At 42.1% G+C, this 26,178-nt stretch overlaps 1 protein-coding gene across 4 annotated transcripts in view; it reads right to left on the reverse strand.

Moving 5' to 3' along the window:
- The window catches only part of Met (MET proto-oncogene, receptor tyrosine kinase), a 107,364-nt gene extending 86,474 nt beyond the window's left edge, over positions 1-20,890 (reverse strand). For 2 of the 4 annotated variants that reach the window (XM_035452056.1, XM_027389941.2), the window contains exon 1: positions 20,652-20,782. The gene's annotated coding sequence lies outside the window, so the exon portion shown is untranslated. Of the gene's footprint in view, positions 1-20,651 lie in introns of all 4 variants that reach the window. The other 2 variants (XM_027389942.2, XM_027389943.2) reach the window with 2 other exon arrangements.
- Between the last annotated feature and the right edge of the window lie 5,288 nt (positions 20,891-26,178).

A 26,178-nucleotide genomic window follows, 5' to 3' on the forward strand; every position in this document is an offset into this window, starting at 1 on the left:
ATATACGATGCTTCTTTGAACTGTTTTTAATTAGTTGCATTTCTAGGGGAAAGGTTTTCTTCAGAAGGCACAGTACTTAAATGAACATTTATTTGTACCTGCTCAGCACCCATTGTTTCTTCCTCTAGCAGCTAGTTTGAAAACTCTCTCTGCCCCATCTACTGAGATTGCCTATCAATCATGCTGCCCACACCTCACTGCAGGGAGAGTATGCTTACCAGTCTGGCCTTTCAATGAGCTCTAGTCTTCTGAGCCAGTGCTCAGTCAGGGTGAGCACATGACCAAAGCAAGGACAACTGTATGCATGCTGGCAGAGATCCACTCATGTTTAGAGATTCCAAGCATACAGATGATACCACCTTGGGGGTAATGAGGGCCATCTTTGCTACTATGTGGGTAGAACCAGCCAGAGTTAAAGCTGATGCCACTGGCAGAAGAGCTCAGACATGGAGAGAGGGAGGTTCTCACCATCATTTGACTATCTGAATCCCAGCATATTTTAAGCTTATAGGAGTCAATGAAACTGTTTCTTTCCTTCTTCCTTTTGGTCAGCAGTTTCATAGTGCTTCCTTAACTCCTTGCAAATCACAAACAAATAATATCCAGGAAAAATATGAACTTGTGAGTTCATACACAAAGTCAAGTGCATAAAAACAACTTTACATCAAATAGAGATCAGGCACGTTCAGGGTGCTATGGCCCTACCATAAACTATGACTCTATGGAAGACTACATAAAATATTCAAATAAGTGAAGGCCTTAATAAATCATGGGATACACTGGCATTCATTTACACAGCACACACTGACATCTAATAAATGTAACACCCATGTTTATTATCCTGAGCCATGCCCTAGCTAGTTGGGCTTGCTCTCAACAGAAATGAGGAAGTTGGCCACAGCTGTGGGAAAGACCACTCCGAATACCTGCCCAGTGTTTCATTCCTCTACTTCTCTCTACAGTTTAAATAAAGCTATTTGTTATTTCCCCACCCTTGGCCATCTCGTGGTTTTCCTCTAACTCAGTTTCAAGTTCCTGAAACCCTTAAAGTCTTTCCAAGACAGAGGCCACAGTAAGTGCCAAACAGGAACCACTAGTTTAAAGAGTAAGCCCATATCCCCACAGAGATTTAAGAAGTAAAGGTGTCGGAGACTTAGTTAAATTTGAATTTCAAATACTGGATTCTTTTTTAGTGTAAGTATGTCCCGTGAATGTATTTAAATGGCAATTCTAGTTGTAAATGTGCAGAGAAAAATAAAGGAGTGACCACCTTTGGAAACAAATGTAACTTGGAATGAAAAGACTTTGATGGAATCTATTTACCTTGGGAGTCAAACCATTTTCTGTCTTTTACTTGCCTGCTTCCCAGTTTTCCTTCCTTCCTTCCTTCCTTCCTTCCTTCCTTCCTTCCTTCCTCCCTCCCTCCCTCCCTCCCTCCCTCCCTCCTCCCTCCCTCCCTCCCTCCTTCCTTCCTGTTCGATTATTTATTTAGTAGTGCTAGGATTTTAAACCAAATGCCTTGCTTGTGAGGTAAGTGCTGTACTATGTAGTGATACCCTCAACCTTTATTTGTTTCAAGACAGCCCTGCTGCATTGCCCATGTTGTCTTTGAACTTTCCATGGTGCAGGCATACCTTAAACTTGAAATCTTTCTATCCCAGCTTCCCCAGTAGCTAGGACCAAAACATGTACCACCCAGGTTTGACTCAATTTTTAAAGAGTGTTTCCCTAACATATAATCTTTGCAAATTGTGCATGATTTCTTATTTTTATTTTGGTTTTGCTGCTGTTTCTAAAACATATTGTTTTAAATGTGATCAACACAGTAATTGAGCTCAACAAGTGATTTTAAATATCATATGACGATATAACTGACAAAGGGCATAAACATTCTCTTGTTTAAAGAAAAAAGTTATAATGAAAATAACAACTTATACATTACATGGAATTTCATAAAAAGATCTAGATCTGCATGTTTATTAAAGATTCATATATAGATAGCATTAGAAGAAAACATGTTAAACTTGGTACTAGAATAATATCCACATGTTATAATGAGTGGAACTAGGAACGGCTCTTAGCACTTTATTGGGCATTACACAAGTGTTTCTTTAAAGAGAGATAGTGCTTTCATTCTTATTTTTATGAGGTTATCTCAGCCCTTCTCTTGGTCATCATTTTAGAAGCTGAAAATGACAGACTTTTAGCCCAAGAAAAAGCCAATTGTGCATTTTCTACTTTCAATATATGATTAAGATCTTTGTCCAAGCCTGATATGGCCAGGGTAAAGAGGAAAAAAATAGAATGCATTCTATCCTCCAGATTTTTGTCTCATAAATTCATAATCTGGTAGCAAACATCTTTGTTCTTTTAAGAATGGCTGAAAACATCCAACTTTTGGGAAAAAAGAATAAATGGACACTTGTTTTACTATTGTGTATATTGAAAAAAAATACCATTTAGGGCATTCAGTGAACTGCCAAAGTCCTGATTGATGGATGGGCATTTACCCCATTAATAAATGGTAGCTCATACAAGAACATTTCGTTGTCCTTGGAAATGTGGAGGTTGGACTTCCCCATTGTTCAGCACATGCTAAAAGGCTTGAAACCAAAAGCAGTTTCTTTCTTTTTTTTTATATTTTAGTCTAATAGATGAATGGGAGTTTGTAATTCAGATTGTGTAGACACTCTACCAGATTTTGTTCAATTAAAGCCAGGAACACTGAATAAAATAAATTCACAGATTACATTCTTCTACATATGTAAGTTAAAATAAACTAAGCTTAGCAACCCTTTCCTGCTACATTCATATGCCGTTTGGAAAGGATGAACCTGACTGGGCAGTCAGAATGTGAACCAAGAGGGAGACACATCTAGAGGAAAGGAAGCTGATACATTGCTCACTAGTGAATCAGACATCCCCTCCTGTCTGGGGGTGGGGGTGGAAAATGTCCTGGCATAAGGCGTGTTCTAGTTCCAAATAGGAGATCTGTGCTCAAGAGTGGCTTAATCCATTTCTTTCCTTCCTTCCTTCTTCCCTCCCTCCCTTCCTCCCCTTCATTATCTTCTGAGTGAGACAAGATCTTGTATGTTGTTGAGGCTAGTCTCAAACTGGCCTTACCCCCCCTTCCCCCCCCCCCCCCGCCATGCTTCCTAGTACTAGGATTAAAGGCAGGCAATGCTATTGGATGATCCATTTCCCCTGGGTTTGCACATGACAAAAATTAAACAGCTGCACAGAGAAACAGGCAGTAGATCCATTTTTGTCATGATGGCTGTGCCATAATGGAAAGAAACCATTATCTATTAAGAAAGGGGACAGGGGTGGAGACCAGGTGTTACATCAGGTGGACCTTTCTTTCCAGGACTCCTTTCACTGAGTTCTCAACTTTACTTTGCTCACATCTGAGGACATTTCTTGGGAAGTTAACACTAGCAAGCAGAGTGAAACTGAATGAATTAGGTCTTGGTTTTGAAGCTAAATTATGCAATAGTTTCTTTTCTATGTAAAGTAGAAATGGTGATACTGCTCTGAATGAATGGAATTACCAGACTTGACTGTTTTTCTCTACAGGTTAGGATTTTCATAGGTGAAAAATAATGCAATTATGTTGGAAGAAAAATCAACAGCATATAAACATGTTGTGATCAATATATCATCAGAAAATAAAGAACTAAGCACATTTTCTGCAAAATAAAAAATAAATACCTTTAAATGAACAGAGAATGCCAAGAAAACCAATCCCTATAAAAATCGGACAGGGCAGAAAAGTAAATATGGGACCCCATGTCTAACATTCAGTAAACACCCTGGATGCTTGAAAAAAAAAAGTCAATAAATCTAAAGGTTAGGACAACTTAAAAACAACTGTGCTCAGCATTGCATTTATACAACTGATCAATTGAAGGGAAAATAACACAGCCCCCCCCATCTCCCCCCCCCCGTGTGTGTGTGTGTGTGTGTGTGTGTGTGTGTGTGTGTGTGTATGTTTGTGTACATGCACACATGCTCCTGCTTTTGTGTAAGATGTATGTTTGAGGAAGAGGAAGAGCAAGAAGAGGGAACAGTCTTTTAAATGACCTTTTACACCTAAAGAGTCACTGCCAAGAAGACCTCTTTGTCCTATCCTCCTCCCCACCCCTAGCGGCACTGTCAAAGGAGGAGCACAAAGAGAGGAAAGCTAAAGGCATCCCAGAAAGCAGAGGTTGCTTAAGCTGTAATGACTTCGAGGTAATGACTTGCTCAGAACAGACACTTTGGCAAGTAAGAACTCACACCCAGGCTCCTTGAGGACAGGTAGAGTAGTAGAGAGGCTGTGTGTGAGAGACTGGCATGGTTGAAACTGTCAAATCACATATTCTGTTGAAGTCTCTGCATTCTATCCGTAGGTGGGAGCCAATGGATGTAAAAATTAGTATATATATCCCATTTTGTAGTAGACCTAAGTGGGAAGGAGCCAAAGGCTGTAAGACAGTGAAGAGGGTTATCCAACTATCTAGGCACAATGTTGTGGGATATTTGTACACTGTGTAAAGATGTATTTGCTATGATTGGTGTAATAAAAAAGCTGAATGGCCAATAGCTAGGCAGGTGGTATAGGTGTGATTGAGAGAGAGAGAGAGAGAGAGAGAGAGAGAGAGAGAGAGAGAGAGAGAGAGGAAGTGGGAGATGATTCTAGGCTCAAGAGAGACATGAGGAGACAGGGAGGAAGCAGGATTGGTGGATTGTGACAGAAGGTAGATTGTTAAAAAATGAGTTAATTTAAAGTATGAGAGCTAGTTAAAAACAAGCTTAATCTAAGGCCAAGCTTTCATAATTAATGAGTCTCTGTGTTGTTATTTGCAGGCTGGTGGTCCTAATGAGAAAGCTTGCTATAGCACAAGGATGAGGATCAAGGAGAATAAGGCGGGGACTCCTTAGATCTTCTTACTTTCATCAGCAGGGGTTATAAAGATCTACCTCTCTGCATTAGTTTTGTCTACCCAACAACTACTTAGATTGAATTCAGTACATGTTTATTGAGGCCCTACTATATGCTTGGCATACATCAATAAACAGACAAACACTCCAGTACGTATGGGAATGACTTACTGGCAGAGTCATTCAGGCAACAATACATGTAAGTAAGCTGGAGGTAGTGTATTAGAAGTTGAGAGTGTCTAGAAATCTGGACTGTCTCAAGGGAGGGCACAGGGAGAAGCTGGTGGCTTTGAAAATCTGTGTGGGTGACTTTTGATAAAAAGGTTGAGGGAGGGAGAACTCAGTCAAATGATATGTGAAGAGAGATTTCTGAGGAGACACAAGAAGAATGAACAAGGGACTTATTTGGTGGGTTTGTGCCTGAGCCTTGGCCACCAAGAAATGAGGCCAAGAAAGACAAAGAATCAGAGTTGTTGGGCCCTTGTAAGCAACTGTGAGATTCTGGCTTTTGCTGGAAGGAAATGAAGAACCAATACAAGGTGTGGCTTGAGGGAGTGCTTGGGTTTGAATGGAATCACATTGAGTGTGTGAAGGAAGATGGCTGGTAACAGGGAATAGTTAAGGCATAAGGGTGAGACAATGAAGCCAGTGGCAGACTACTGAAGCAGTCCCGCCGGGATGGACTGGCCTGGGCTAGAAGGAAACAATGAGTTTCCTTTTGGCTGAAGTGGCTGAATTGTGATTATAGTTTGACAACAAAGAGAATGGAATTAAAATATCAGATGTGTAATTAAAAAGGAAAAAAGAAATATACATTTTATAAAAGGAGAATGTTTTTCCCAGTTGCGGTCATAGAGATGCAGGGGGTTTGAACAACCAGTGGGGTTTAAGAAGACCAGGATTTTAATGGGGATGTGAAGAAACCAGTTTAGTTGTGTTCCCAGTTGAAGTACTGTCTAAAGTTGTTGGGCATGTGATGGAGTGTTTGAGTCTCAGTATGAAGAATAAAGATCTAGGCTAAAGACTTAAAGTAAGCAGCTATCAGCATGTGGATGGTGTGAAAAGATAGACAGTTGGGTGAGACCACCATGATGGTTAATCTTCAGGGTCAGTTCGTTTGGGTTTGGAATCACCTAGTAGATGCACCTCTGGTTATGTGTGGGAGCTTGTTTCCAGAAAGGTGTAACTGGGGAGGAAAGACCTACCCCCAATGAGTCACAGATTAGATAGAAAGGGAAAAGGGAGAAAGCAAGGCATGCAATAGCATTCACTGCTTTCTGCTTCTCGACTGTGGACACATGTTCTCCCACCATGCTTTCTCCAGCATGATGAGCCGTATTGCTGCAAACCACCAACCACCAACCAAAACAGTCCCCTTCTCCCTGAAGTTGCTTCTTGATATGCATTTTGTGACAAGAAATAAAGAATGAATACAATCTAAAAGGAAAAGAACATAGATGATGCGGGTGCAGAAGTGAGGACGGGGGCCAACAAAGCTCACAGACTGGAAGAACAGGACGAGTAAGTCAAGCCAGAAGAGCAGCTGGAGAGTTTTGTGGAACCTGTACTCTCTCTCACAACACCTGCTCTCTCGCTCGGTATCATATCTGTGTCTCTCATCTCTCCCGTTTTCAGGTCGTCATCCTGGACTCCCCTTGCAGATATGGCAGATAAGCCTGCCTGTCCTATTGTTCAGTGTCCCCTCTTACCTGAATTGCTGGTTTTCCCTCTCCACTCTTGTCTTGGTGATCTGTTCCCCAATGTACAGAGGTATTTTTATTTTCTGAATGGAAAAACTGATCACGCTGTTTCTCTACTGAACAAAAAGTCACCACCTTAGAAAATCTTGAAAGTCTCATGTGATCTCTCCATCTCTCTCTATTGTGATTGCGGCACTAAAGGTTCAGTTCTCCGGTTTTTAGAGCAAGCTATGTGATCTCCCACTTTGGGTGTCGGCGTGTGTAGATTTTCTTATGGAACACTTTTCCATTGCTTCACCTGGATAACTCTCACTCTGTTTTAAGGCCTTGCCCTAGGAGACTCATCTGGGAAGTCATCTTGACTCCTCTATTGCCTTCCAGAGGGACACAGGAGCTCTCTCTGGGGCCTTTTCCTGCTCTCACCTTCATCACATTGCATTTTATTGTGTATTTCCTACTAGCCTGTGACCTTTAGTGTCAGCTACTAAATTATTGTCATTACATGGCACTTAGTAAGCATGTATGTAAAAAATAAATAACTACTAAATTAATATATGAAAGAGGGATCCTGAACAAAGAATTTGTAAATTTCAATAGACTAGGGAGATGTTAGAAAGAGACCATTTAATGTGCTAATGGTTCAGCATAGATGCTGATCATAAGAGAGACTGAGATGTCAAGACACTTTAATTAACAGTTCCTAGGCACCAGCTGATCATTCAGATGGAAGTGTCTTCCAACCTGAGGATGGTAGTCTAAGGAAAAGAAGGTGTCAGGAGTCAAAGAAAGAAATATGTGCTCCATTGGTCCATCTGAACTTTAAATGCTGTGGTCTTCACTGTCACAGAGCAATGCATTTGAAGCTTATTCAGGAAAATATCCATAATCTAAAAATCAAGACTGTAAAGACCTCTAAAGTCTGCCATCTTTTGAGTGCCTACACACTTGAAAAGTTTTGCATTTTGGAGCATTTTTTTTTATTTTGGATATTTATTAGGGCCACTCACCTAGCAAAGTTCATGCAGCTATTCTAGACTCTGAAAGAAATCTCAAAACTTTGAAACATTTCTGATCCCTAGCACTTCAGATAAGTGACAGCACTGCCTTTATTCCAAAGGTACAAAGAAAAGTTGCAAACAAAGGAAACACGGAGCCATAAGGCAGAGTTTGGATGACTTTCAAAGCTCAAGCAAAGCTTTCTAGAAGGAGGGAAGAAATTAGACATACATCATGGAGTATAGTGTATTCGACAGTGGGAGAGGGTAGGAATAAAACAAATGTCCGTTAGTTTTGGCAACAAGGAGGCTTTCTTGGCATATGGAAGAGACTACTTGAATCAGATGAGTTAGGCAACGAATAGAAATAAGAAAGTAGAAAAAAACAGGTTAGACATATATTTTCAAGAACTCTTACTCAAGAGATAAGACAGATCACAGCCACTACTTAGGCAACTGTGTATTCAAGATCCTATCAACACTTCTTACATCTGTGTTCTATTTCTTTCTGGAAGCAGCAGCTGGTTGCATATGGACTGAATGAAAAATGGTTAAGGAGACTTTAAAGATGGGATGGGAGGGCCAAAAGGAGGGCAGGGCAGGCAGAGCAAGGTGATCAAACATTTGGGGGAGCCTGGGATCAGGATCATAGGTTGAAAAGACCACTTCACTCTCTGAGACATACTCAAGGAGGTAATGAGTGACACAGAGACCAAATGGGCTTATGTTACTCTCCAAATATGAAAGGAGATCTTATACCGAGAATAAGGAAAGCCAAAGACAACTGAGAACTTGAGAGAATGGTGAGGGTTTGCAGTCATTGCAGTGGGTCTGGATAAGATGGGATATATACCTGTAGGTAAAGAACTCATTGTAGACTGGCCAATGATGGAAGGACCAAGAACAAAACTCTGTTTCACGATGCTCCCATCTTAAAGCACTTAGTGCCTGGTCCCACTGAGCTTCTATAGAGTGAGCAGGTTGAGTTGAGGAGCAGATGGCTACATTATTTTGACCTCTGTAGCAAATATCTCATAGTGTTTACACAATTCATCAGGTCCGTGGGCCTTTACTAGGAGGAAATGACAGGCTCTGATTATTATTATTTCAGAACGAGATTTATTGAAATCTGGAAGAAATAACTTCTGGGGAAAAAAAACACATCAAAATAGATACTCTCTTCTCTTTTCAACAAAGCCAATGACCTAAAGATGTTGAAGAAATAAGTCAGATATAGTGATCATCTAACTCTGAAAAGTAAAAGACATTTGGAAACTGTGAGGGAACCTTGATCCTGAATTCCAGTCTAGTTATTCACTTAGAATGCATAATAGCAGATGGAAAATAATTCAACTTATGACATAGATTCAAGGGCTGTCACCTTTCAGTGCCATTAGTGAAACTGCCTGGGATTTTATCAGTACTTTCCTGGTGATTTAAAGAGCATTTTTAGAAAGCTCCTTAAGGACCAAAAGAGTGCTTAAAAGTCATTGAGCCTTGACATACAGATTTCAAAGGGACAATCTAAATACATGCTAGCCAGACTGAAATAAAATCGACAAGTCTCTTCATTTTGACATGGCAGAAAAGCCGTTTTGAGAAGTCCAAGATGTATGTTCATTTCTGCTTGAAGTTCTTTGCCCATCAACCAGCAATAGCTAATGAATGTTTAAACCTAAAGATAGCAAACAAGTATATATCACTTATAGCTCTTTTTGGACAGTGTGGCCTCCACCTGGATGTGGAGAGAGAGGTATGTGCCCAAATATAAAGCCAGGGTCAGATGATAGCTTACCATTTTACAATCTCAGATGAACACAAATCCAGAAAGTAAAGACAAGCCAGGTGGTGATGGTGCACACCTTTAATCAGCACTTGGGAAGCAGAGGTAGGCAGACCTCTGTGAGTTCGAGACCAGCCTGGTCTACAAGAGCTAGTTCCAGGACAGCCTTGAAAGCCACAGAGAAACCTTGTCTCAAAACAAAACAAAACAAAACAAAAACAAAAACAAAAAAAGGAGGTAAAGACATAAAGAGAGGAAGTAGTGTGAGCTTTCCTCAAATATTTAGATCACTGTTTATTCCAAATACGAACTTTTCACTCCTGATACACTCTAGCATGGGCCCTGTCATAGTGAACACCCTAAAAAAGGCTTCAAAGGAACCAAATCCACATCCACAACAGATGCCTTTTCAGTGGAAAATAACCACAGATATGGTTCTAAGACCATAACTTTTGTTCATAATAATAATTCATACATTATAGTGATTATATAGGATAAAAAATTCCTGTGAAAATTGTGTGAAAAATTTACAAACTTGTTGGGTTTACTGTCACGACTGTCTCTAAAAAGACGAACTTGACACACAGTGTATAAGAGTTGACTGCAGAGGGCTTAGCACATGCCACTGGTAATAAAAGCTGTGTTTCTGTCTTACATCCCTGTTATTCTGACTAGCAGACAAAGATAGGATAAACTTAGAGGCCAGTTTACATCTGGGGAATGATGTTAGTAAGCTTTGCAATGAAAAATGTGAGGCAGAGGATTTATTGAGAAAAGGTTTTCTTGGCTCATAGCTTTGGAGCCTTGGGCATGGAGCAGTGTTGGTGAGGATTTCAAGGTGAACAACAGATGGCAATGGCTGGAGTACGTGATGCTGGGTGCTCACATCTGGAGCCAGGGGTGTCCCATAGGGCTCCAGTAAACCTCATATTTCCTACTGCTACCAACCTTTTAGAGATCTACACCACTTCTACCCACATACACCTTCAGGAATGAGTTCCTTATTCGTGGACTTGTTGGGTGACACAACACCATTCAAACAATAATATAGATGGTAGTCTACCTTCTATAAGAATTAGAGCATGAGTGACAGAAGAGAAGGGAAACATAGATGCTGCCAACTCCCTGACTTGTGTGTGTGTGTGGTGTGTGTGTGTGTGGTGTGTGTGTGTGTGTGTGTGTGTGTGTGTGTGTGTGTGTGTACGCGCGCACACGTGTGCAGTGCGCAGACACCCTCACCTTCCATTGTTGGTTTCCCACTTTGTCTTGCCTCTTTCCCATTTAGAATGAAGGCAACCATTAAAAAGTGGACTATGGAACCAGTTTCCAGAAGAAGAAACACAATGACTAAGAAATATTTTGATAAGTTTTCGCCGTTTTTAGCCATCAGACACAAGCACATTAAGATTACTTTGAGATTTCATCGTACCCCAGTCAGGATGGCTAAGGAAAGAAAACATAACAAATGCTGGCAAGAATGTGGGAAAGGAGAACACTCATGCTCTGTTGATGGGAGAGAAAACTGATGAAACAACTGTGGACATTAGTGCGAGAGCAACTCTACAATTACACCCAACTGGATCACGTCTGGGCATATAGCAGAAGGACTCTACTTCCGACTACGGAGATACTTGCTCATCCACATCCATGGTTGCTTCGGTCACAATATCTGTAACATGAAAGCAGCCTAAATGTCTACCATCTGAAGAATGAATAATGAAAACATGACACCTATATTTCAAATGGAATTTTATTTAGCTATGAAGGAAAATAAAATTATGAAATTTGCAGATAAATGCATGGAGCTGGAAGACATAATGCTGAAGGAGGTAACCTGGAAAGACAAATGCTGCATGTTTTCACTGGCATGTGGATTCTAGTGTGAAATCTTCAGACGTTTTGTGTTTAATTAGGAGTATCTAGGGAGTCAGGAAACTAGAAAGGGACCATTGATGGGAAGGGCAAAGGAAGATCCCAAGGGAGGAGGGCTAAAGAACAGAGGCCATAGGAGGGGGGAAGGGGGGGTAATGGGGAGCAAGGCTTAAGTGAAGAGAGGGACAGAAGGGTAGGGCAGAGGAGGGAGCTGGGGTGGGACAACTAACACTGGGGATGTTTGAGAAAGCCATGTAGAAGTCTATGTTGTAAGATATCTATCTATCTATCTATCTATCTATCTATCTATCTATCTATCTATCTATCTGTCTATCTATTATATAGTTCCCCTCCTGTGAACCCTGTGAAGTTCAATAGTAACTATAACTACACACACACCACACACACACACACACACACACACACACACACACCACACACACACACACACACACACACACCACACACACATATATATATATATATATATATATATATATATATATATAACACGCCTTTAATCCAGCACTTGGGAGGCAGAGGCAGGTGGATCTCTGAGATTTCCAGGCCAGCCTGGTATACAGAGCGAGTTCCAGGACAGGCTCCAAAATAATACAGAGAAACCCTGTCTCGAAAAACCAATGTATCTATGTATGTATGCATATATGCATGTATGTATGTATGTATGTATGTATGTATGTATGTATGTATGTATGTATGTATTCATATAATAAGGTTTTGTGGAAGCTACTGTACACAGTAGATCATGTTCACCCTAGAAGACACAGGTTTGCCAAATAGAAAGCTCAGTGCCAGGTATGAGATATCTCTCCTTGAGTTGTTGGTCAGAGATGTCCCAAAGACCCCCAAATAATTTAGTTGGGGGAGAAAAAAGTCATCAGAGTTCCCCTCATGTGAACCCTGTGAAGTTCAATAGTAACTATCAAGATATGGATGGCCATGAGGGCAACAAATGTTGCGGGGGTAAACAATCGCTTTCTGATTGCATTTAAGCCTCATCCTGTAGGAGGAAACACAGGCTATTAACTGCAAATCTGACCAAGAGCCCATGGCTGTGGAGCCTTCACTGCGTGAAGCCCCAAATGGTGAACCTACTGCTGTCATTTTTGCTAAATGGGCATAGTACCAACTTTCCCCCTAAATTTGTATCTCTCTACCTAAGTATTAGTGCAGTTCTCTGGCCTCATCAGAGAAGTTTCTTCATGCAGTAGCTGATGGCTAATAACGTAACACAATCATTGAAAATGCCTGTGACATGCCCAGCCACAAATGGGACATCTATATGACACCCTTACCTTAAGGCGCAGGACTAACAGTGGAAGAAGCAGGTGAAATATTCTAAGGGCCAGAGGTTGGGAACACCAGAACAAAACAGTCTCCTCTGGACATGATGGGACACTTGACTCAGGAACTCAGAACAGTTATGATTGCCCCCACAAAACCTACAGAAGATCAAGCCAGTAATTCCAGATGGAGAGGGAAGGTTGGCCCATGTATTCCCATTCCAAGCTGAAGGGTTATGGCCAGTTGACAGGTTCTGGGGTTGGTTTTCTTTAAGGGTCTGGCTTCTAGTAGGTCAACACTACACACCAGAATTGATGATTGTGTGGGCTATTAATTTAAATAAAAATATGTAAAGAAAGGACATGAAGGAAGGTATAGGGAGTCAGGAGTGGATTTGTAGAGAGTTCAGGGGAGGAACTGGGGATGAACATATTTATAATACATTGAAATTATTAAGAATAAAAATACTTAAAAAAACAAATGGCAAGCAAGCAGGAAGCCTGGTTCCTCATTGGACAGTGACTTACAGTGCACCTTGACCCTTCACGTGTTTTCCTATCATTCACTTCTGTTTTCTCACTGATCCAATACCCATCAAAAACTCCAGGTATAACTGATTTTCTGTATCTGTGGCATAAAAGGTATCACAAAAGTGTCCTCAATGGAACAATTTTACATAGTCTCTTGAATATATAAAAAGGTATTTCCTTCATTTATCAAGCTGTAAGATCTTTTAACTGGAGTTTTAAAGTACTTACAGCAAAGTTGTGTAAAAAACAACAAAAATAAAAAGTGCATCATTAGAATTAATGATTAAGCCAGGCACGAGAACAAAACCAGACTAGGCTAAGCTATATAAGTAAGTTACTCCTTCTACACAGTTATCTGTAATGAAATGTCAAAACAAGCTTTACTGATGATGTACACATGCAGTAAACCTTCAGAGTCAACTAAAAGAAATCTATAGCTGTAATGATGTAATTTCCCCCTTCTCTCCCATCTCACAAAATAAAAGAAATGACCAAATTCTGCCACCTCACATGTTTGATGCTCTGAGTGAGGAAAGGTTTCAGGGGATAATATATGATGGGCAATTAGAAATCTAAGCCTGGCATCAAAACAGATCTCACTCCCATTCCAGTCCTGTGACTCCTCTCTCTCTCTGCAAAGCAGCCACACATTTTATCCATGAGCATTTCAACTACATTCAACTCTTGTTGAGTCCAGTTGGGGAGTACAGTTACCAGAAATCACACAAAAACAGGAAATCTAGCCAAGGCAAGAAGGTGTTTTCTTCACACAATGGAGTCCAAAAATGTGTCATCCACATTATTTGGAGCAAAACTCAACAGCACCATTACCAATGAGCTCCCCCCCATACATGATCATAGTTTATAACTACAGTATATGTTTTCTAAGCCTATTTGAACTCACTGTGCTTCCTATGCATACATATGCCTTCCCTCTCCTGTGCATGGCTTTCAATCAGGAAGCATGTCAAGGTGGGTGGAAGGATGACAGGAATAGTAGTAGTGAAAGAGGGAAAATCAATTTTCGGAAAGCATATGGTAACAACAGAATATTTAATCAAATTAGCCTAGAAATTCCTTCCTATTTTCGGCACTCTTTGCAAGGCAGTTGCTTCACGGTGCAAAATGAATTTCAATAAATGTCATATATTTAGTTAGATGGCTTATTTTTGAAATTTGCCGAAACAGGTCAATGCACTCAGAATAGATCTTGTTCTAAGACATGACAGATAGATATTGGTATTGAATACAAAGGTTGGCATTAGGTAAGAGGTTCCGGGCTAAAGACAGTCATTCATTTAACACACAACCTAGTATTTACTGAATACCTACTATGTGACAAAAGAAAAAAAGATGAATATTTGATGTGTGTGTGCACGCATGTGCACGCATGTGTGTGCATATGTGTGTTAGAAAGATGAGGGATGTCAAAACTATTTCCTTGGCATTGGTAATGACGTCAATCGAGTACCATGGGAAGCAGTCTCTGAAGCTACTAACAGTTTTCACATTGTGTTAGTACCATTCAATAAGCTATGTTGATAGCTTACACCGATCCCAGATTTTTAAAAGATGCCATTTACTAGCCCTTAGCAGAAACAACTTCATATTTTTCTTGAAAAACAGTGGGTACTTCCATGGTTTCAAAGATTTCGTAGGCATCAAAGAGCTCGGAGGGACATTTAGTTTATGGGTAATGGTTCAAGGTTTAGTGAATCAAAAACACATGGATTAAATTTCCCTTAAAAGACCCCTAGGTTTAAAACTCAAAGAGAGAAAATACTCTGGCCTCAAGCTCAGCCAAAACTTATTTTTAAAAGTCAGTTTGAGTTGTCTTATGGACCCCAACCCTTGGCTGGGCTTTTCTTTCCCACATGAGCAGGCCTCAGAGGAGATGACCTAGTACTCCTAACTCTTCTACACAAATTTACTCCACCCCTCTCTTGGAGTTTGGATGACTAACTATGTCAGTGGTCAGCAGTTGGTGTCATTTTTGGATCCCCAAGCCATTACAACAGAATATACAACTTCAAAACCAGACCTCAGATCCTAGATGCTCTCAGATCCTAGATTTCCAACCAGTGGGCAACGGAGCATCATTACAAAACAGGAAAGGGGCTGTACTCATAATGTATGCACTGCTTTATGGTGTCTGATTATGTTTGTATTTAAAGTAGTAGGAAAACATACAGTACATAATCTTCCTTTCTTACACAATGGTCTTCCGGAAGGCTGCCAGAATGGGCACTTTTAGGATTAAAGGAAACGGGTTCGTACATAACCTATGAGCCTTTATTCCTTTGGAAAAGTAGATTGCAACATTGAGCTCTGAAAGGGCATGCAAAGCCAGCAAGGCAGTGCACGTTTTGAGTTTCAATAGCAGGGAAAAATCAAAGGGTGGGGGGAGGCCCAATCAGATCCAAAATAAAGAGTCAATATTCCAAGAGGGGAGCTGAGTCTGAAAGGGAGAACTTGGAAATGAAGTTCACATCCAAAGTTATGATGGATTCAGGTTGCAGAAATTGAATGCCCCAGTGTAAGAACGAAATAACTGGGTTATCCCGTTGCTTAGGTATGTCCATACCCTGATGCAAAGCATGTGGACTGGCCAGTTTAGAGAAATATGTTCTAATAGGTGATGGATGATAAAACAGCCTTTTCCTTTTTGGCTTAACTTTCCACAGTAGGATTTTTCGTTTTTGAGAATTCTGGAAAACCTTAAGTGCTTTGTTTAGGAGGTAGTCTAAGATGTACAGGCTGTGTGTGCTGCTCCAGTGGACAGTGCCCGAAGGAGCCACACCGTGGGACAGGGCACAGACTGTGAAGGCCACATGGGGCTGAATCTAGCCAACAGACTTTCTGCCCCTCTCGATGTGCAGTGCTTTAAAGATACCAAGTTGACCTTTTAAAACTGAGAGCTGTGTGGATCTCTTGAAATTTATAAGATAACCACCATGTTGGTCCATGGCACACTGAGAGGCCATATGACAGCTCCAATGCTGGATGCCAAGTGGTGACTGTCACCTCTAGGGCAGAACTTTTGTCAGTACCTAGGAAGAAGGGTTAGTTTCATTCATTTAAGCTACCTGTTTACAAATATTCATACAGGATATAGGCAAAACAGAGGGAAGAAGAAAAGAGGAGGGTGATCCAGTGTAGTGCCTTCACACAGAAGTCACAAGGGCACAGAGAGAAGGCACACAGGCTTCACACCATCAGCAACTGGCTTACTTGCTGGCACCCACCTATCGCCATGGAAAGGACCAGCAGTGACAACATGGGTTTTACTGCCCTTAAATTCCACTAGGCTCAAGGCAGGAAGTAAGAAGTCTTCTTAACCTAATGGGCCAATATCTCTGATACTGGGCCCGATGAATGTAGGTAACTGCTGCGAACCATTTTCCATGTTATAAACAAAAGGTCCAGGCCACCTTTGTACCTTTGTCTTTGAGGCTGGAGCTATCCACAGAAGGCATTACAAAAAACAAAACAAAACAAAACAAAACAAAACAAAACAAAACCCCAGCTTCTAAATGAGACACTCTGTGGACAGCTAGGCAGATATCAGTGAGTTCCAGGACAGCCAGTACTGTTACACAGAGAAAAAAAGAAAAGAAAAGCATAAGAACACAAGGGTACTTATGGAGGTGACTCTTGGTGTTTGCACACTATCTCTTTAAGGTTCTGGCTAAGGTCATCCTTGATGGGAGGCCCTTCCCTCATCTCACTGCTGGGTTTCCATCACCATTTCCATCCTTCTTACCTCTGACATTGTCCTTTACCACTAACATCCAAACAACATGCATTTTATTTACAAATTTTATTTACAAACAGAACAGGGTGTCATGAGGTCACAGTTTTGCGGTACTTTATGCCTTACAGAAACATCACACATTAGAACTATGCTTAGGAGATGCTCAGTGAAGTATGCTATACCCCCAGTCCCATTTTTAAGAGAACAGGAACTTGGCTTTCATGAGCACCTGTGGTCTTCTGGCCACATCTCACAACTGCTTTCCCTCAATGTCTCAGAAGTACACTGTCAAGCTTTTGTCCTTATGAAATAATTTATATGAACCATAGTTATTTTTTTCTTTTTTCAGAATTGCTCTATGGCCCTGTAGCTACATAATTCGATGCAAATTAAAAAGGAGAATAATCTGTATAAACATTCTTGCACACATCTACACAGGCACAGAAAGAAATACATATGCCTGGGTCCGTGATCACAAAGTTGATTGCTCCTCATTTCACAGTGCTCACACCTCCTGTTACAAATACCACACGTGTGATTCTCCTCTCAATTATGTTTTATAGCTTATAAAAACACTTTCTTCATTTTGTCCCTTGAAAAGCAAAGGAGTCTGATTTTACTGGGTGTTTTTATTAAAACAAAAAGCCCAAGGGAATATAAATGTTAAACAATTTAACACAGCTGAAGAAATATCTGAGGATGGGCTTTCTGATGGATGGACAGATTACAGAATCGCTTACAGCTCTTAATCTGATAATGGGCAGAAGACCCCACACATATGAAGAAAGGCTTTTTTCTAATGTTAAGAGAAAAGTAAAAAAGGAAATTGAGAGGGAGAGGGGCGGGGAGGGGGATGGGGACTGGGTGTGTTACCAGGGCTTAGCAATCTTATACTCATCTTGGTCTCTAACCAGTGTCTCGGTAGAAAGTTTGCAGGCACTAACCTCTGCTGGCTGGGAATGGGCTGAGAAGCACAGAGTGAGGCTCCAGCCAGGTCCCTAGTTTATAAGGTGGCACTGTGAAGACCTTAAAATGAGCCACGCTCACCTTGGAGGACATGAAGAAGGAAGTAACCAGAGGCAACGTGGGCATCTTAAGGTCTTTATGTTCCAGTCTTTAGCAAGGGAGATGACTGGGTGTCTTTTTCATGTAAATGTTCCCTCAATAATTATGGCTTCTAGCTCCATTTTGTATGTGTGATGTCTAGCTCCACAATTAGATTGCGCATTTCTCAGGGGCAGAAGCATTTTATTTCCTTCCTCCACTTTTCCATATTCTTCTAGAACTAGCACAGATAATGATCACAGTAAACTTCTTGGCTATTTTTGGTGAGAAAAATGTGAGTTCAGTTGTGAATCCATAAGTGTTAAGAACTCATAATAAAAATGATTCCAAGCTGACACTGGCCACGGTGCCTACTGCATATTACTGAGAGTTTGCTGTTATTTTGCACCCAGAAACCCTGTCCTGAGGGCCCTGTATCAGACAAGAGTTGCAACATACACTGGTCAGGAAAAGGACTTCCTGCACTTGAGTTTTTCTGCATTCACTTGTCCCTCAGGGAGAATGATAAGGACTTTAGGTGCCCCAGGCACAAACACAGTAGGCCAAAGGGTATCACAGGGAGGCTGAAGAAATGGCTCAGCACTTAAGAGCAGTGACTGCTGCTCCATTACAGGGTGCTCACACCAGGCACATGCATGGTGCACAGATATGCACACAGGCAAAACACCTGTACACATTTTCCCCCAGTGGTAGGGAAAAGAAGTAAGATGACTTTGGTTATGATCACTAAGCCTAATGCCAGTGAAGAAGAAACCAGAAAACTTCGTGACATGGTGGTGAAGCCAAGAGACAGAGATGAGAAGCAGAGGGGCACAGAAACGAGAGGGGATCTGGACACGTGATGAGCCGTGCCTGGCCATGGATGTGAACCAGAGAGTGATGCTTAGACAACACACAGGGTCAGCCCTTCTGACTTATTCTCTTTGTTCTAGAAAACCACGTCCAAGAAAACCTTGACTTGTGGATATTACATAGACTTGCCAAAGAAAATCCAAAAAACTCTACTGTAAACTATTTATTCTATCAACAGCATTATAAATTGACTTTTTAAATGCATTTCTAAGTACAGTCCTCATTAAAACATTTTTTTAAAGTTCAAGACGAACATAAATTGCAGGTATTTACCTTGCTGAGAAAATTGTTATTTCCTCCTCATTATAGACTTAAAAGTAACACAACATTAAACTTTCATATTAATTGCCTGGCGCTAGTTTTACTTTTATATTTTATGGATAAAGCTTGCCCTCAGGTTCTCAAAGCCTCCCTAGTGCATCCCTAGTGTAAACTCCCTGTTTATAGATGACCAAGAACAAAGCAGTCTGGGAAAAGGCAGCAGTTGCCTGATCATCCTCGACATGCTATAAATCCATCTTGTTTACAGCAGAATATGGCTAAGTTCATAACTATTGACTAATGCACTGTTGAGTTTGAAAACTGACCACAAAATGTAAAGCACCTATCACACTTCATAGGAACACATATTGAGTGCTATAAAATTTCTTATTAAAGATGTACATCTTGCTCGTGTTAATTTGTCTGTCCAAATGAAATAAACATTGGCTATATCACAACCTGCAATGGCTGAGACCACAGCACCTCATTTCTGTTCCACAAGGGAAGTTTACACTTGAGAACAAAGCCGAGTAGCTTCCAGCTGGAGAGGAACGCTATATACCTGTAAATAATCCAGGCAACATTAACAGTGTTCCCATAAAAGCACAATTTATGTCCCAGTAGCATAGGGAAACACCATGTACATCATTTTTGGATCATCTTCATGCAGAAAAATTCATTAGTCAGCTATAATAGTTGAGCCGTAAAGGAAAATAATGTTCTTCTGAATCCATTTGCATGGCAATGTGTGTGTGTGTGGCTGGCTGTTGGAAGCAACAGAATAAACCTCCACCCAAGGCTACAGAATGCGAACAGTCTTCTTAAAATTCCGTCTATATTCGCTCCAGCCACAGCTTTTACAATCTCCTCATATTCACGGGCCATTTTCACTCGGCAATTAGAGACTCCTGATTCTCTTGCCTAAGAAAGTTGACAATATTTCATTCTGCCCCAGAGCTGCTTTGAACACAAGCCCGTGATAAGGCAAAACCCACTGGACAAGCATTCATGCGTGAGCCCCTGGAACCCTTGCCAACTGCCAAATTAGCAAATGGCTCTTCTAAAACATAAAAGGTAGGAAATGGGAAACCACAATTTGGAATAAATTCTGCATTGCATTTTCATTGGCGTTTTAATAATTATACTGGTTCTAGCCAGACCGCCTGACCTCTGTTATAATGTATTTCACCTCCACAGAGTCCCAGCAAAAAGATCAAGCAGGATCAAAAATGATGGATCACACACTCGACGTTGTTTGCCAGGAATAAAAAATTCAGACTATCCCAGAAACACCTGCCCTTTGGAAAGGGCCCCCACACAAGGCAGATAAAGCAGGGCTGGGAACAAGGAAATAGCTCAACTCAAACCTTGCAGACTACACCACTCTGGACAGAGTGACCCGATCCCTTTTGTAAGGGCTGAGTCAGATCACAACCATAAAACTTGCAGAGCCGCAGCAGCTCTAGAGCACCCACTGCTCCCGGCGGCGCCCTGAGTCACACAGGTGGCCGTCAACAGCACTACCCTAAGGCGACAAGCTCAATTCTAGTTTGCACCATCCCCCGGACCCCGAATCCCTTCAGTTCCCGGAGCCCCGGAGCTCGCACCCACCTCGGTGATCTTGCCCTGCGGAGCGGCAGCCAGTTCCCTTTAGTGGAACAAAGAGAGCGGAGGTGCTGGGAGAGGCTGGGTGCGGGATCGACGCGGCTGGAGTTTGTACCTTGCGGTGCCCGGGAGCGCCAAGTCAGCGAGCAGGGACCACCCGCGCGCTCCGCCCTTCTCCAGCAACTAAGCGGTCGCCCCATCTGGCTCGGCACCAGGTCACTCTGGATCGGGAGCTGCGGACGCCGAGGCTGTCCGGGTCACCTGCGGCCCGGCCGAACCCCGCCGAGCGCCCTCGGACTGCTCCGCCCCTTCCCACACGCGCCCTGCCCGGCCCGTGACTCAGCCGGGCATTGGCGGCGCCCCGGCGCGTCCGGGCTGCAGGCGATGAGACCCAGGCACCCGCCCCAGCACGTGTCTGTCCGTCCCTGTCGCTCTCGGGCTGTCCCACCGGTCCCTCGAGGGGCCGAGGTGGGGACTGGCACCACCCTCGGGGTGGGTGGGTGGGTGGGTGGGGGGAACGGTCTCCGCCCTTCCCGCCGTCCCAGCGCCTGGCCCTGGGGAAGGGGGGGGTCGCGCTTCCTCAAGCCCCGCCCCACCCCACCCCCGCCCTCGACAAGGTGAAACTTTCTAGGTGGCCAAGTTTCCCTCGCCCAGGCTACATGCTTTTTCCTGCTTCCTAAGCTCCCGAGTCAGAAGCGAGCACAGCGGGAGATGAGCGGCCCCGAGTCTCCCCCTCCTGGTGCTCCGGCAGCTAGTGTCACCCGCACTGAGAGCACGCACCCCAGGCGCACCCGGGCCATGTAGCCTTTCCCACGTGGCCGTCCCGCACTCAACCGCGTGGACAGAGATCTGGGCACCGCTGAAACAAGGGGCTCATTGTCACAGACGCTGGTGGGAGTGCATGGGCGGATTGTCCCAATGATTTCATTTTGCAACCATTATCCCCTACTAAAATAACTCTAGATTTCTAGAGGAAGAACCCCAGGAGTTTGACCCAGCAGAGGCTTCCGTTTAACTTTCACTTTTTCTCATAGGGTGATTAATTAAATAGACAATTAGCAATGAACAAAATCAACATGGAAGTTCAAGTCTCGAATACTAATACCTCAGATTTTTGAGAAGGGTTTGGGGCAATAGTTAACTTAATGAAGATTCACATTTCCCTACCAGAATACAATAAGCTGAAAGGGTCTAAGGAATCCACACCAGTTCTTTTCCAACTGTCCTAAGAGCTGGTTTACTAATGGAAACAGATAAGGATTTGCTAGTTACCTAGGGTCACTCGACTGACAGCTACTACGCAGGTGCTGGTGGCACCTACTACACACAGAATGAAGACTAGGAAAGTAACATGTCTTTGTTTCACACATTTCCTATTACTGCACTATGAGCCCCGTATGTTACCAGACACTAGACAGAGCTATTTCCATCCCCAGAGCTGTTTACCTCACTGCTCCTCAGTTTGATGGAAAAGGAAAGTTCCTATTACATTTTTGGAGTCCTGCACGGAATCATTTTGCAGATGAATAAAACAGTTCCCACAAGTTCCTAGCAAGGCCACACAACTTAAGAAACCCAGAGTTAGAACGGAACTCAGTCCTCTGATCTACTTCAAGGGTCTACACACTAGGTCCAGTGCCTCCAGCCTGGCAAGCTTAATTCAACACAATCCTCTAAATACCGTAGGTCATTAGAGAAGACTAGAACTCATTCTAAAACTCTGGTGTTACTGGTGATAGGACACTGGCCCTTTAAAACACCATCTTGATTAGCTTTAAAGTTTACAACATCTTTCAATAGAAGGTGAGTAGATGAATTTTACACACACACACACACACACACACACACACACACACACAAGCCATAGTTGTCTAAATGAATGATTAGAGTGCTGTTTCTATTTCCTGGTTTCCATAGCAATATGTTAACTGGATTTTTTACATCACATGTAGTTGCCTTAACAGGTTTTCTGAGTTTGAGTGCTATGATAAAAATAGAAAAACAGAACAACAATAACAAAAACAATTAAAGTTGTATAAAGACCCAGAGAAGGCAGTACAAACAAACTGAAAAGTAGATTACACATGCAAGCAGTCTATTATGTTTTTTAAGGTTGAATTTTCCTTGTTTCTACTCAAAACAAATTTCAGTTCAGCTTTTAAACTGGATTGAAATGATTATTTTAATATATTAATAATAATTCAGGAGATAATAATCTGTAAAGGGAGCTAAGATAACATCGCTAAACAAATGACTGTGAGCATTGTGTAACTTACACACTACCTGGACTGGCCTAGTAAGAAAATTATTTTATATCTTTAGAATGATGGGAGCAGATACTTTCTAAAGATTGTGGGACTTCCACAATTCCATTGTTTTGCAGCAAACATCAATTGCTCCCTGACTTTTTCAGGGTCTGTGGCATGAATGACACACTGTATGATGAAGCTCTACTGGTATTTTCCTAACCAGACCAAACCACTGTGGCCAATATTGTTGGCTGTCTAAGCCAGCACCTGTTCCGAGAGCAGATTTCCCTTCCTAGAATTGGCTCCTCAGGCTTGAGAAAAAAGTTCCCAGAATCCCTTGTAGTTAGCTATGGCCTTGAGATGTCTGTCACTCTGGCAAGGAGGTACAAGAGAAATCTGATGCTGCCTTTGGAAAGCGGCTTAGTGTCTTGCTTAAAGGGGAGGAATAAGCTGGTGCCACTCTTTCCCTTGCTCTCTTGAGTTCAGAAGCAGTGTCTTAATGAGAACTAGCCATTCTGTCACCGTGAAAGAAGCTGATGCTGACACTGATAAACACATGCTTGCTCACAGATTTCATGTTTGTGGGAGAAGCCCTTCACCCAGACACTAATAGCCAGGTTTTCTGTCACCTACAGTCTTCAAAGAACTCAAAATGGATATACCCTTGAAATGGGGAACAAGGTGTCCCCTAAGCTGTTTGCATAGTAGTCAGAAGTCGGGAATTTAGTCCCTTCTCTGCTTCTTGCTCGTGAACTGTGGACTAAGAGAGGGATCTTGTGAGGATTAAACATGGAATTGGAAGTGAAGCCTGTCCCAGCATCTGGCAAGACCTTAGTAGACAAAAGGCCTGAACTATCTTTGTCTGTGTGCTTGTAGATAACACACAGAGCCAAGCTGTTAAAATCTTATATAGGAATCCGGAGTTGGGCCTAATGGTAACTTTGGCCAAGGGAGACTGTGATAGCCATCTCTTGCTCTAACTATGCTACATCCTTTCTGCCCTCTTTTCACATACCAAAATTTGGATCTTTAAAGATACCCTGGAGCTCATTGTTACATGGTATGCCTTTTGAAATAAAAATGGAAATAATTTCCTTAAGACAAGGACTTATTGCTTGCAAGTTATGAATGGAGCTCATAGACACGTAGGCTTAAAGAAAGTTACTGGTTTTTTTTTTTTTTCAACATAAATCATGGTAGGCAAACTATAGGCTCTTCAGCCTGTCACCAACCTTTTATCATCTCCTGTACTGCGTGCAGACTTCGGCAATTGACATCATGCCCTGGTGCTGACAGTGGCATCTATGACTGGCCTCCATGTGTTTATTCCTGCATTCCTGCTCCTTGCGCTCCACACCTCCCCTGCCTTATTGTTTCTGCTGCTGTGTTTAAAATACATTTACACCAAAACCAATAGAGCAAATACAATTCAGGTATGTAGGGTTCTGTTTATCTTTTGGAACACATACTTTGCACATTAGAATAGTAAAAGTACTGAAAATTCATGTGAGAAAAGAGAACAAAAACACAGAGAAAAATCCTTCCGAGCTTCACTTCCCCCACTATCTTCCAAACTTAGTTTGCTGTAGATTGCTTCCTCTACTCTTAATCTCCTCAAAGGCAATTTCCTATTAAAATTAGCTCACTAGATAACATATTTTGGGAAATCTGACTTTAAAAAAAAGGCAATGCCAGGTAAGCAGAGGGATGGCCATGCCTTCAGTTGTGGACGGCAGTTAGATCTGAGCCCTTTTGATACGAAATGCTTTGGAGGGGCTCGCATTGGCCATTTACTCAAGCCGGCCTCTCTAAAGATATTCTCTGCTAAGTCATCTAAGGATATGACAGAGTGCATTTAATATCGATGACAAAAAGACTGCTTGGTGACAAGCTGCATGTGCCATCGTTTTAACCAGAAGACCGAGCAAACTGTAGGTAGGAAAATTCAAAGTGAGAATTTCCAGTAGGGTGCTCAGGTTTTGTTACTGGCTTGATTTATTCATTTCAACATAATGATTCTGTCTGTGTCAAGCAGAGGTTTCATTTCCCAATAGTCATCAATGTGTCTGTCACATACTTGGATTTTTTCTTGTGTCCTCACGATAAACCCCAGACCATGTATCATCCTTGCGTTACACTTAGGAAATCAAGCCTCAGAGAGCGCCTGTAGCCTATCCAAGGTTACACAATGGGCCCAAGGCTGCTATTGCCATGACTGTGCTTCCCACTGTAATGAATAGAAACTGGGAGGGTGTTGGTGAATAATGCAGCCATTTTACTCCGAGCAGCAGCGCCTACTGTTTCTTCTTAATTTCCTTTCTTCTCTGGCCACAAAGTCAGCTGCAACCGAGGACAAGACCGACCCTCTTCCACTTGCTCGATCCTACCCAGCTGAGGTTAGAGTGAGGGACAAAGGTGCTGGTTCCTCCATGCTGGGCATCTGAGCAACACATCACAGGCCAGAGCAAAGGTCCTGGGCTTTCAGGATAGGGCCAGGGACGACTTGGATGTGAAAAAGAAGAGGACTGTTTTTCTCCCACGATTTTGTTTCTACAACTTCTGAGTTCTCTTTTGGGGGCTGTCTTAGTACATTTTCTGTTGCTATGTCAGAACATCTGAGGCTTCCTACCCTATAAAGACAAGAGCTTTGCTTTTTAACAAAGGGTAGGAAGCTAAAACTTCAAGACTGGATGGTCTCAACTGTTGGGCGTCTTGAAAAAGCCCCTTAGACTGTGAATAACAACATGCCAGAGAAATTCACAGGGATCAGACATCATGTAAAAAGTGCATTGAATAGGTGGTATGACCTGATTTATAACAACCCACTCTCAAGAGAATTAAGTCACTCTGTAACTCAGGCATCAATCCCTTCTGGAACATGTGTTCCAGTAAATAAGCACCTTCAAGAGGCCATGCTTCCCAAAGGTTGCACAGTGTAGCGCAACCACCCTGTGACCAAGTTTCTAATTTGTAGATCTCTGAGTGACAAACTACATCTAAAGCAGGAACACAAGGAATGTGGGAGAGGAAAGAAAGCACCAAATAGCAGAGGAGAGTCCTTACTAAGGGAATCTTTGGAGATCCTGCCCTCTACAAGACCAAAAATCAATGTCAAGACTTACTTGGAAAAAACCCTGGAAAGAGGCTCCCATGATTCTTTCTTCTGTCAGTTCCTCCCACCTTAAAACCATAGTCACTTCTTTTCTTTTACTTTGTGGTAAATTGGTGAAAGTGTTTTTGGGAAAGACTGTTTTCATGTTTATCCAATGCAGCACTATTGAATG

Source organism: Cricetulus griseus (assembly GCF_003668045.3).
Source record: "Cricetulus griseus strain 17A/GY chromosome 1 unlocalized genomic scaffold, alternate assembly CriGri-PICRH-1.0 chr1_0, whole genome shotgun sequence".
In the NCBI taxonomy this organism is placed as follows: domain Eukaryota; kingdom Metazoa; phylum Chordata; class Mammalia; order Rodentia; family Cricetidae; genus Cricetulus; species Cricetulus griseus.